The 13049-nt window shown below is 37.3% G+C and overlaps 1 protein-coding gene across 1 annotated transcript in view; it reads left to right on the top strand.

Annotated features, from left to right (window-relative positions):
* Positions 1-13049, top strand: part of naaladl2 (N-acetylated alpha-linked acidic dipeptidase like 2) — a 281530-nt gene that overhangs the window by 246182 nt on the left and 22299 nt on the right. The window lies entirely within an intron of this gene.

The following is a 13049-nucleotide window of genomic DNA, read 5'->3' as shown; positions in this document are numbered from 1 at the left end:
TACTTAAAACATTTTGTTTTATGTATCTGTGGGAGTGTTCATGTTGGTTGTTGGGGAGTGTAAATTAGGAAATGATGCATAAGGTGACTGGCTGTTCTGTGGAAATGAGTTATGCATCTGCACAGAAGTCCATGACAGCAGCTACTACACACACACACACAACAGAGATTTCTGTAGTTTCACACAGTGCAGGCTGAAATATCACCATTCAAACTGCAAAACTGCAGAACCCCTTTGTCAAAAGTAACTTTTACCCAAATGTTGACCAGGACAGACTAAGAGTCAGATTCACTAAGTGGCAGACTTACCTGAGACCACAATCTCAAAAATGCACTGATGAGAGTGGACAGTTCTGTGGGTGATCTACTAACAATGCATTCAATTCTAACACAGCCAGCCAGTAAAGAGTAGCAAAAAATCGCTACCAGACCCAAAGAATGAGCGAATAATGTACCTACCAAAATAATACAGTGTAACCACAGGTTTTAGTGTTTCTCCGCTGAGGAGAGTCCATGTGTTTTTGGTATAAGGGTAAAGTGAAAATTTGCAGGGGATTTATAGGTAGGCATTATAGGTTTCTCTGGATAAATGTGATAAACCTGAAATAAGTGTGTAACATTTGAGCTGCATGATGTGCAGACAAACTTGAAACATTATTTCGAATGAGTTACCCTTACTCTGCCATGTATGTAAATCCATGCATTGCTTTTGTTTTCCTCTGAGGCAGCATGTATTTATGAAAGTCGATATCATATATCGATTTAAGTTGACAGACATTTCAGTGTTATATATAAGATATCTAAGGTTTAAAAAAAGCTAAAGTCACACTGCGTGTGCATTTAAAACATTGGACTCAGTAAAGAGTTACATGACAGATCCAAAGCTTTGGCAACGCTCTCAGAGCACCGAGCCATCCACCCACACCAGTTACATGCTTTTCCTGACAACATCCTCCCCTGGCATTTTGAATAAATCCACAGTCCTAGCAGCAACTATCACAGTCACTTCAGGCGCAAAAAAAGACATGCTTTTTACTGCACTGACTTCAGTGCAATTTGCAACAAATTGCCCGCAGCACACCTTAATAAATCAGATTTGTATGTTTCATTTAAATGTGCTCATCCCAAAAGTTTTGAGCTATCAGAGGGAAACTCCTAGAAATATACAATAAGGATACAAAAACTCTGTCCACACCTTTCTATAGCTTTTTAAATACATAATACAAATTTGGCCCCATATTGCAACTATTAAAGAAGATATCAACAGTGATGTGGCTACCAGAGAACATATGTGTTAATATATTTCAGTGACCAATTACTTAATTACTGTTAAAATGAATCTCAAAAAGATTTTCATATTTTTTAAAAGGAAAAGAAATCTACCAAGTTAACTTAAACCCCATTTGGAAAAAAGGATATCATAAGGATGCACAACAATTTCAACATGCAACAAAAGAGTTGCAGAATGTTTCTCCATGCAGGCACATACACATGGACATGCAGAATAATGAAGCACTGTTTCAGCTGATTAAACCAAAGTCTTTCTCTCATGATCACACAACCTATTGACTTTGATTATTTTAATGTGTAAATCCAGTAAAGTGTCAAATGTAATCCCTCTCAGACTTTTACATCAGCCCTGAGAAAAATAAGTCTTCTTGAGTTGTCCTCTTGTTGTAACTCCCATCTTTTTCTGCACCCTCTCATTCTTCTGTTCTTACTGTTCTTGGTTCTCCTCTTTCAGCACAGTATATATCCTTGTATCGAAATGGTGGTCTTGTGTGTGTGTGTGTGTGTGTGTGTGTGTGTGTGTGTGTGTGTGTGTGTGTGTGTGTGTGTGTGTGTGTGTGTGGAAACTGAAAAGAAATTGGAAATCTGTAATGGATGTAAACACCAGATTCATAACAGTCCAGTATGGCTGTAATGCCTTGGCTAATGGACTGTAGTAAACCACTGAGGTGTTTCATACAGATTCCACGTTCACTTTGAGAGATCATTTGCAGTAAAGGAGTTTTTTTTTTCCTTGAAATCTCTGGTCATTTTTTACTTTAATTTATTAAACTTCATTTCCTGTGTATCGTCAGGTTAATATCTGTTCTGTGCATGCAGCCGATCCTCTGTTATTCCAAAAAATCAATTTCATTCACTAAGCAATCTAATTATAAGATATAATTAACATTAAGAATGGATATTTTGGATTATACTGAATAAATGTTGTGTGGAATCTGGCTAGAGTGAGCAGGTATCTTGTACTGTAGGTCAAGTTAATAATGTATCAATTTGAAGCTAAATTAATTGACTAAAATAAATGGCCCTGTTGTATGACTTGCATAAACACACTTGCATTTATAAAACCTAAAAAATGTGTGCCGTTAGCTAGAAAACACAGCAGTTTTGCCAAGGGCTGAATTGAAACCCATGAAAATGTACATTGTCAAATACTCAGCGGTTAGCATGGTGCACAGCTCCGGCCTTCTGAGCCAAAAATCAGCTTATTCAGTCACAGTCTCCAAACATGCAAAGACTGTCCTTGAATATTAAGATGATCATTCAAAGAGGATGGACAACAAAGGCTTTAATACATTTACCCTGCACGCGGCCTTCACACAGCCTCAAAGTCAAAAATAAAAAAATAAAAAAATAATGCAATGTTAGTTTTGTTATGCATGAGGAAAACAAGCACGCTGTCGAACAGAGTGAGTTCTATGAATACATTTTGATTGGTGCACACTGTACCGAGCTGATTCTTCAGACTCGTGATAAAATAAATCTATAAGCCAAGGTGTATCAATCATTCACACACTATGATCAGAGATTGAAAGAGATGGAGATGGAGAGATGCTCTTCATGACACGTACTGTAGCTCTAACTTCAAGTCTCATTCATTGTACCACTAAGGCAATCACTCAGTGGCTCGGGTTCAGTGGCTCTGTCTAAGTATGTAAGCATTGTCCCATTAATGCCTAGATTGAGTGGTTATGCTTCCTCATCTGAGACTAATGGACAGATTATAACCTGAGAGAGAGAGATGACTGATTATTATACCTGCCTGTAGCCCCTATTTCTATTTCTTCATCACCCATATGTCTGTTCCACTGATTCTCCTCTCTGTCAATTCAATTCAAAAGCACTTTATGAGCATGAAAGCTACACCGTCTTGGCAACTTTGCACATAAGTGGTGTGCTGAAGAACCGTACTACAAATGAGTGTCATTTCTTTGTAGCTAAAAGGTGAACCATCCAACAAAGAAACAAACAACAGCAGGAAATTACACCATCAATTAGTAGCACAGAACAAGAAGAGCTAAAAAAAAATGTGCGGTGGTTTCGCTGGTCCAGACTATTGAGTTTTATATAATTTGTACGCGAAGCTTCCGATATTTAATTAGGCTACTCTCGCTACTTAATTCCTACTTAATCTTATTTTGTCAAAAAATGTAATATCACCCACTGCAGCCATCCTTCTAAACCTACTGTAGGACTTTATAAGAGTCTAAGTTCTGTCCATATTCTAAAAAAACACAAATGTTTGGCATTTTTCCATCATTAGAACAACCTGTTTGGATAATTAGATCATGTTTCTTATTTATTTATTTATTTGCTCTTCAGTCATCAGTCTAATATTTCGTTAATTATGATATGTGTTGTTGGAAAGAGGGAGAAAACGTTACTATGGTTACTAAAGGTATATTTAGGAGTTTTTATTTTCTGCTGTGGGTTTAGCTAGCTATATTCTGAATGCTGCCTCTGACCATTAGATCATCTGTTAAATTAGAAAAAGGGCAAAAACACAAATCTGTTCACTAAGACACTGTAAGAAAAATTCTGAAGTTGCATCATTATTTAAATGCTTAAGCCACTTAAGTAATAGAGTGTGTATTATCCAAATAAGTTAGTATAAAATCAGTCATATACAAGTAAAAAACTGCTTTTTTTAAAAAACTTTACCTGCATAATTCACTGTGTATTTTAATATGTTTGTTAAGTTTATGACCATTGGGGCTAATTTTTCAAAAAGTTCACTTGTTATATTTTTAGCGACCTGAGGTCCCATTACAGTAAACTGATTAATGATAATGATTATAATAATTTTATTTTGTTCAAAGGTTAACATTTGAAATAGGATATTAGGGACGTGGCCTTTGATTGCTATGTGGCCGTCAGTGGCGGTTAAGGAGCTGTCTGCTAGACTACCAAAAAAACATAAACAAAAACAAAAACAATCTATATAGCTATATTAAATATCTTAATATTAAACATTTTGTATTAAATGCAGTTATTTACACTTTTTTTCTATTTATTATGTTGTATGTTATTTATATAATCCCTATACTGTTATATTATGTTCATATTTATATTTGTATTTATATAACCCTTTAATTTTATAAAGTTACTTTCATAAAGTTTGTTTCAAACAGGAGTTGCACTAATTCCACTGTATTTTCAATGGCAAATGGCAAATGGCCTGTATTTGTATAGCGTTTTACTAGTCCCTAAGGACCCCCAAGCGCTTTACACAACCAGTCATCCAGCCATTCACACACACATTCACACACTGGTGATGGTAAGCTACATTGTAGCCACAGCCACCCTGGGGCGCACTGACAGAGGTGAGGCTGCCGGACACTGACCACCACCAGTAGGCAATGGGTGAAGTGTCTTGCCCAAGGACACAACAACCGAGACTGTCCAAGCCGGGACTCGAACCGGCAACCTTCCGATTACAAGGCGAACTCTCAACTCTTGAGCCACGATCGCCCCATAAGCAACAGAGTGAGAAAGAGGCAAATAAGATTAAATAAATCAACTGAATTGTGTACTGTGCTAAGGATGGATGGAAACAGAGTAGTGCTGCTACTCGTTTTTGGAACAAGCTTTATTTTATTTTTTATCTCTTTTTTTCAATAAACAATTGGACCACCCTGTTCTCACACTGTCATCCAGTGTCATCTTTCCTTATGCCTACATGTAATTTTACTATTCTCATCAGCTGTGTCTAATCAGAAAGAGACTGGCTGTGACAGATTTGGGGCTTTTTATTGTGGTTATTAAATTGATATTAAATTTAATTCCAGGTGGCATTATAAATGTCCTAAAGTTATAAATTTGGCTTTGGTGAACGTGCTGATTTTCTCAATGCTTTTTTTTTTTTTTTTACAAGCCTCTCCTGCTCAGTCAGAAAACAGGTGGGAGAGGGCTTTTATCTCTGCTGTTTAAAAATACAGAGAAGCACCAGATGGAGAGAAAGAAGAGGAGGAGGAATAGGACAGTGAAATAAATACTTTTTGATGTGTGCGTGTGTTAACAGATAGTGAATGATGATAAATAATTCTTGGTGCGGGGTTGCTGTTGTGTGTGGGTTGGTTAATGGCAGAGGTTGTAGATAAAGCACGTAAATAGTATAATTTGAACACCTTATAATTTTAACCAAGATAATAAAAAAAAGAGGATTAGGAACAATTCACTTGAGCCCCTGATTCTGATAGTAGCTCATAAAAAGAACCATTTTAAAGTTTTTCTGCCCCAGCATCACACCCACCCCCACACCCCTTTCCTCCCCAGATCGCATTTATTTTGACTTTTTCTTATATTGACTTTTTGTATTTATTTTTTTATATTTGTTTGATGTTCTATGTCTCATGTGATGCTCTCTGTTCCTTTTTAATCACCCCCTTGAGGATAAATAAATTGTTTTTTGAAGTGAATTTGAATTAATATCTTGTATGTCAGAGGTTGTGCTCATAATGATTCTCATAATCAGAAACGTACACATAATCATAACCCAACTGCGAAGTTCCGCTCCGAAGTCGTTCTGCTGTTTTGTTTGGTTTTGGTTTGTCAAATTCAACGCCTTTCCAAAGATGGCTCATTTGTTACCATATGGCCAACGTATCAATCTTCTGCAAAGCAGCGTTTATAGAGGAGGTTTACTGCTCACATTAATTTGCTGGCAGCAAAGGAAATTTCCAGGAATTGAGAAGAACTGACATGAAACATGATCCGGGAGAGCCTTTTACGTGTCAAGAAAAGTGTTTTGAGTTCTAAAAATTCACATGAGCATGTGTGATGGTTTCTTAATTAACAAACTATGATGATTCTTTGCTGCCACTGCTGTTGCTAAACTAATATTTGAAAACTGGTTATATTTTAAACAACAAATGTACAGTTAGATGAGGAAAAAGGCCAAACAGAAAACACTAAAATGTGTTTTAGCATTGTGTATGTTAGCTCAAGAAACAGCTAAGTCAGCGTATGTGTACGTGTTACTGAAATAAAGAAGAGGAGACTGATAGACAAGCAGACTGACGACATGCTACTTGGTTCTGCTTTTTTGTTGCTGTTTTGTGGTTTTGTAGGTTTTCCCTGGTTGTAGCCATTGACTGACAGAAGCGAAGCAAAGTAGAAGTAAACAGTCTATTAACAAGACTAAGAGAGCGGGAGCCACAATAAAGTGCTGTTCTGAATTTCACATTCACTGGAAATGGGGGCGACAGAAAACAGTGCAGTTGCTGAAAGCTTTTGTATATGAAAAAGGTTTTTTACACGTGTGCGAGAGAGTACAGTTGGTGATTATTATTTCGAGTTTGCTATCAGGACATTTGTTATGTCTTCCTTTATGTATAGGCTAAATGGTTGGTAACTCGTGCTGTTGGTTGTTGGGGTTTTTTTGAGTTTTCTAAATGCTTACTGTGAGCACATTTAGGGGATGTGAAACGGCTGTGTGAGTGAGTTTCTGGGTGTTTTAGCAGCCCCCTGCAGCAAAGGACCAGTGATATTTAATGGATTCTTCACAGCCAGCATGGAGCACAGCAGTATTCATGACTGGCAGTTATGGAGGGTACTCAGATCAAACAACCAGAGCTAATTGAACCCCCCACCCAACACCTTTTGTTCAACTTTTTTTTAATCACTATGCTCCTTTTTTCTCCCTTTATACAAAACTGCCTTTGGTCTAGTCTGATCTGACATAAATCTCCATTAATTTACTGTTCGGATAGCGCCCAGTATCAAGGCTTCCTTTGGTCCTCAACAGCAGTGCTCAAAGACAGGTAGATCATTTCTAATTTCAGCACTGAGAATTACTAGTATACACTGAGGAAATCAAACTAAATGTGTGTGTCTGTGAAGGAATTACACCTTACACCTGACTGACACTTAAAATCCATTGTACATTTTCAGGATTAATTAGGCATATCAGTGGCAAAGCCAAATAGCTTCCTTTCACTGTATAATTACATTTAAGTCTGGAGATAGAGTAAAGAGAGAAGGTAACCACTGTTATGAAGCTCTGACTTCAGTATATATAATGGCACGTGTCCATGTAACCTTTTTTTTCCCACAAAAAGCGTAGAAGATGATGACCTTGTGTGCTCTCAGATTTCAAACGAGACCAACATGGGCATCTTACTTATGTTGTGAAAAGATGTCTCTATAGACAGACTTTAAAGATGTATAAGAGGCCTTTGTTCACACAAGGAGACTGTCGATGGATATTCTGTAGGGTACAACACTTTTCTCTGTGAGACAAGGCATTTTTATACTCTTTATGATGGCTCCTTTCTATCCTTGAAAATTCCACTGGTGAGGATATTCCTATCTATCATCTTATCAGTCTACACAGTGCTAACCATCTAGTCTCTCTGGCAAGATAACAATATCCCCACATTCCTGATGACAGTGCAATCATATATGAATTTAGGGCTTAAAACCGTGAAATTAAGTATGTGAAGAATTACGTAAACTTCCAACATTTCAACTACGAAGTAAAACCTTAACTATACAGAAGATTTTTAATGTTTGGGGATATGACAGTCTGTAGTTCAGTTCAAGCCAATGGTGGTCTAAATAAGTGGGGGGCTATTTGCTTAGCACACACTGAGTTAGTTACCATGGTAGACTTCCACATCTGCACGTGCCCAAGAACTTTGCTCAGGTCTAAGCAATATCACATTTTATCATCAGTAGGGGGACATGAGGCTCAGTGCAAACGTTGCAAATGTGTCATATTTCTAATCAAATATGTAACCAAAGCCATGTAACCAATATTCATGTGTCCAGTCCAAACTCCAGACTTAAAAAAATAAAAATAAATAAAAATCATTCTTCATCTGCGCTGTCCATAATCATCATGGCATATCAAACCATGATGATGGGGTCCTTGAAGGTCCTGTGCAGTATCTTAGCTGTTCCTAGGACTGCACGCTTCTGGTCAGAGATCTCAGATGTTGTTCCTGGGATCTGCTGGAGTAACTGCACCTAATGCTCCTATTCTTGTAACCTGGGGTTACTTGCTTAGTAGCATTCCAACAGCCCCCTATTTTCATCTCTTGCCCACCGATGCCCTCTTCTCATAACGGTGCCCTGGTTCCTCAACACCTGGCGTGGACCTTGTCAATGCGGGCAACGCCCGAGCACTCTTAGTGCATACAGACACCCCAGGTGGGAATGGAACTTGTGACTCCTGTTCCAAAGGCATGTAGTCTTACCACTAGTCTTACCACTACCACATACACATATATATATATTTCTTCATGTATGTGTCTTTGACTTTGCTGAGTTATGGAAATTTAGTTATCATTTCCCAGATTCTTCTGCTTTAGAGCAAAAACACAAACTCCAAATGACATTGCCAAACACTTTGTCTTGCAGCTTTGATTGTACAAGGTTTGAGCTGCTAATTAATTCCGATTCGTAGCCAAAAATTAAAAATCCACTTGTAATGGATTCTTTGTTGCACTTGCATTAACAAGAGGTTGATCCACTATATGATTAACAGAGAGGAGAAAAGTTTCTTTCAGAATTTGTCGTGGACTGACCTTGGCTTTAATGGACATTCAATTTAAACACATTCTAAAAAAGTACTTTAATGAACATTTAGCTGTGAAACACTCAGGGCTCTGCTTGTAATCAGTGAAAGAATGTTAAATGGACAGGGAGTTACATTCTGACTGTCCAATCAGTGATCACCAAGGACACCACAGCCACTAATATTAACAAAAGATCAAAGTTTTCTTTCTAAAAAATTTCTATTCTCAAACCAGTTACAGAAAATTACAGAACATATTTACTGCTCTGTGTGCTTTCAGTTCCACGCACTTGCCCGTCACCATAAGGACACTCTTATTCTCCACTTTATCATGATGGCTTCACAGTCAGAAGGCCTTGAGAAGAATAATGTCTGTTCAGCCTTGCATAAATGAATTCAGCCAACATTTTTCTGCAAAGACAAAAATGGTTTATAAAACTATGTTGATGCCTCAAGTCTTCAATTTTTTAACCTCATTTCCTGACCTGTGTTGTTCATGTAGAAAATAGCAGGCATGAGGTATGCTTTGCTGGATGCTGTCATAATGTCCTCTGGTGAAATCAGGTGGACACTAACCACTTTCATCTGCACAGCATGTTATTTAGACACGTACAGAGCTAATAAAATCATATATTCAGTATCTAAATTCTAATAATAACCAAAAGAGACACATTTTCTCATTGTCACAGTCGGTGTTAAGTGCAGGTGGTAGAGAGGCGTAGGGTGAGTTGGAGAAGGTAGCGAATGTGTTGGTGGTGTCTCAGTTTGTGTGCCTGGTGGCACTGGCAACACAGTCATAGCCACATGATTTTGAATGGAAAGAAAGAAAAGAAATTTTAAAAGATTGAGCTGAAGTACTCAAAGAGTTGTTTAGTTAAGTTAAAAGAAAGAAACGATTCTTCAATTCTGTGCAGAATTTGATTGCAGCATTTGATGCAATCTGATGGTTATTTTATGACTTATCAGGCTTATGATGAAAACAAATAAGATTTCTTTTAGTTTTATTTTCTGGAAAAGTGAAACAGACGTCAAATCTGTTGCAACCTGACACGACCCTCTGAGTTTTAGGCGTCCTGTAGTCCTCCACAGTCATGTGACATGAACATCACCTATGTGCTCTGAGGCTTTGTGAATACAACGATGAGCTATCTTTGTGTGCTCAGTAGTTAGATATTAATTGAGTAATGAGTGAAAGTCTGAAAAGAAGAGCTTAAAAATGTTTGAGATTTAACATGTAATTAATCGGTAAAAAGGGAACTGCTTATGGATTAATTGCAGTTCATGTTCTCAATATACCAGAGCCGAACTGAATGCTTATCACATGGTAGATATATATTCTAAATCATTATTTGAAACCACACAGCCTTTCTTTCCAAATTGTGTGAACTATTGGAAGACACAAATGCCACAGCAACAAGACTGTGTGCACAGCTAAATGGTTTTTATTTACAATGTATTTATTTGAGTTGCTATGTGCTTTACACTTTTTTCCCCCTTCCAATGAACAAAGTGGTGTTTTTTTTTCCACACACACAAAAAAGAAATTAAATGCAAAGAGATTAATATGGAAAATTATATTATAAAAGGTTCCACAATATACAATATATAAGTAATGTCTTTATATATACACAGCACAGTGTTATTAGTGTTGTTTGTTTTTGTGTATGTATGTGTGGATTTCATGAACATAAGGTGGAGCATTGGTACAGATTTGGATGACTTGCTGTAAGATTGTGAAATATGGCATAAACCTTGGTGGGCTTAGGGGTTTAAAAATGACCTTGCAGCTGTCATTTATTTTATTTTTTGTGTCGTTTCTCTTTGTCATCATTTCCACGTGTCATTACATGTGCTCCTTTACTGTTTCCTTTCAGAGGTTTCAGTCTATTGGTGACATTTGGTACGATGACTGAGATAAGACCAGTGATTTCTTACAGATACACCCCATGATGAATATTTTATTGATGCTATAGAGGTATAAATAAAATGACAGCTCTGGTACAACTGAAAATCTTTACAGCGCTGAAAGGTAGATTACACTACCTCTTCTGAGATTTAAAAAAAAACACGCAGCTAGATAAGAGAGTGTCCACTTCAACCTCCGACTGGGAGCAGATATCTTTCTTCATGTGAGCTCAATAATTGCTACTTATAAAGAAGCACTAAAGAATATCCACAAAATTTACATTTTAGTCATTATGTATACAGAGAGTTTTAGTCACAAAGCTGCAGTTTGATACTTGGTATCTTTGACAGAACACAGGAAGGTAATGTAGATTTAGTTATATTTTCTACTTGGTCCTAATGCAAGTGTAATTTCAAAAAACAGCAAAAGACATAAAACACTTTAATTAAAAACTAAATAAAGACAAACGCAAAATCGGAAAGCCAGGATTCTTGAAGAATACGTGAAAATGAGAATAATTTCCTCGAATATTTGTAGATTCTGATATAAATGAATGTTGAAAGAATAAAAACATCACTTTAAAGCTCTTTCCTTTACTTCTTCTCTCTGCCTCTGTCATCGCATGAGGCCATGTCCCAACTGTATTCCCAAACACAAACACACTCACACACATCCCTCTGTGTGTCAAAAGATGTGATGGATTACAACAATCAAACAATATTTCATGAGTCCCAGCTGGCTGCGAGAAGCCAGAGCCATTTAAATTTGTAGGAGAGAACTGCGCTCGTTGTCTATTTTTGTCCCCTCTGTCTTCCACTCTCCTCTGCAATGAGTCACGCTCTGTTCTCAAACCTACTGTGACACGCTCTTATCTGAAGGAGCACAAACACGCGGGAAGGTCTGTCGATTAATATCTTGGAAGGCATTAGTTTATGCTGTTCTTTAGAATAATAACACATAATCCTCAAGAAGTCTGCGCTTCTCTCTTCTGTCATCCCAGGCAGACAGCTCTTCACATTCTCCAAATCCAGGAACAACTTTCATACAGCTGAACCTTGCACGATTTCTGTATCTTTCATCTCCTTTTATGGGTTCAGTGAAGTCCGCAATCGCCAGTTTTATCTCCTTTAGATTAATGGTAAATTAGGATAATTCTAGCTTAAGCTCACCCCTGCCCAGTTGTTTTCTTTTTTCGTTTTTCTTTTTTGGATGTCTGTCATAGCAGGTCTGGAGCAAAACAGCATAATACCAATAGTAATAGTAACCATATGAGAATACTTATGTATAAGTATCAAAAATAGCAAATCCTGCAGTGATTTATTTCATTGTTATTCTTTAATGGAAATGTTAACAATGAAGTTTTGTTTTTCCTCTGGAATGCATGGGTCATCATTGTTTTTCTACATATGCAAACATGGAAAGCATGAAGGACCTAAACAGCTTGTATAATAGAATAAATTAAAAATGACCTCTGTACATTATTTTCCTCAGTCGCTATTTGGCAACAGTGTTGCTGCTGTGCTTACTGCTGTGTACTGCTTATTGCTAACTGACAGTTGACCATTAAGAGCCGAACACCTGAACAAGAACCTTTGTCCTCATGCAAACAGTTGCATGGCAGATTTCAGCCTTTCCAAAACAGGCCCATTGAATCCAGCCAGATATCATTTAATAGAGCCAAGAATACAAGGCAATTAACTGTAAATGAAAGGTAATTGATTTGCGGTGCCAAATGTACTGTAAAACAAGCCTGCTTTGTGTTGACAGCCTAATGAGGACAACATTGCATCGTTACTGGATATGTATGCGCGTTAGCTCGATAGGGGGAATCTGTTTAATTTAGTGTGTTTAGTGCCCAGTTGGTGGAAGGTTTAAACGAGAGACTGCTCAGGTCACAAACTAACTTTGAAGCCAGATAGGGAACAGATGTATGGTGTAAACTTTTTGCTATGCTATGAGAAGAAGAAGTAATAATTTTCTATTGATTAGATCAAATAAGAAAATAACTGATTTCTGATTTTTCTAATACCCGCAGCTGATATCCGCAATGCATAGACGTGACCAGCAGCATCTGAGCATGTGACGCAGCTCATTCCTGATCTTTAAACTTGTGAAAAGAGCATGCAAAGGCTAGCAGCTTTAACTATTTAAGAAGTATTTCATGACTCTTCTTTCATCCGTCCATGAGCTGTATCAGTTTAATATGTGGTTTAAGTTTATCCCTAAATGACTTCTATTATTGTGGTATATGCTGAAGAAGGCACCGGTTATAACAGGGCAATTTCCCATCTGATTCTGGCTATAAGGTGCAATCAGACAAACCTCTGACTCTGCTCAT

This window comes from Neolamprologus brichardi, chromosome 23 (genome assembly GCF_056152115.1).
Source record: "Neolamprologus brichardi isolate AB-2024 chromosome 23, ASM5615211v1, whole genome shotgun sequence".
In the NCBI taxonomy this organism is placed as follows: Eukaryota; Metazoa; Chordata; class Actinopteri; order Cichliformes; family Cichlidae; genus Neolamprologus; species Neolamprologus brichardi.
This window is presented reverse-complemented; position numbering and strand designations above follow the sequence as displayed.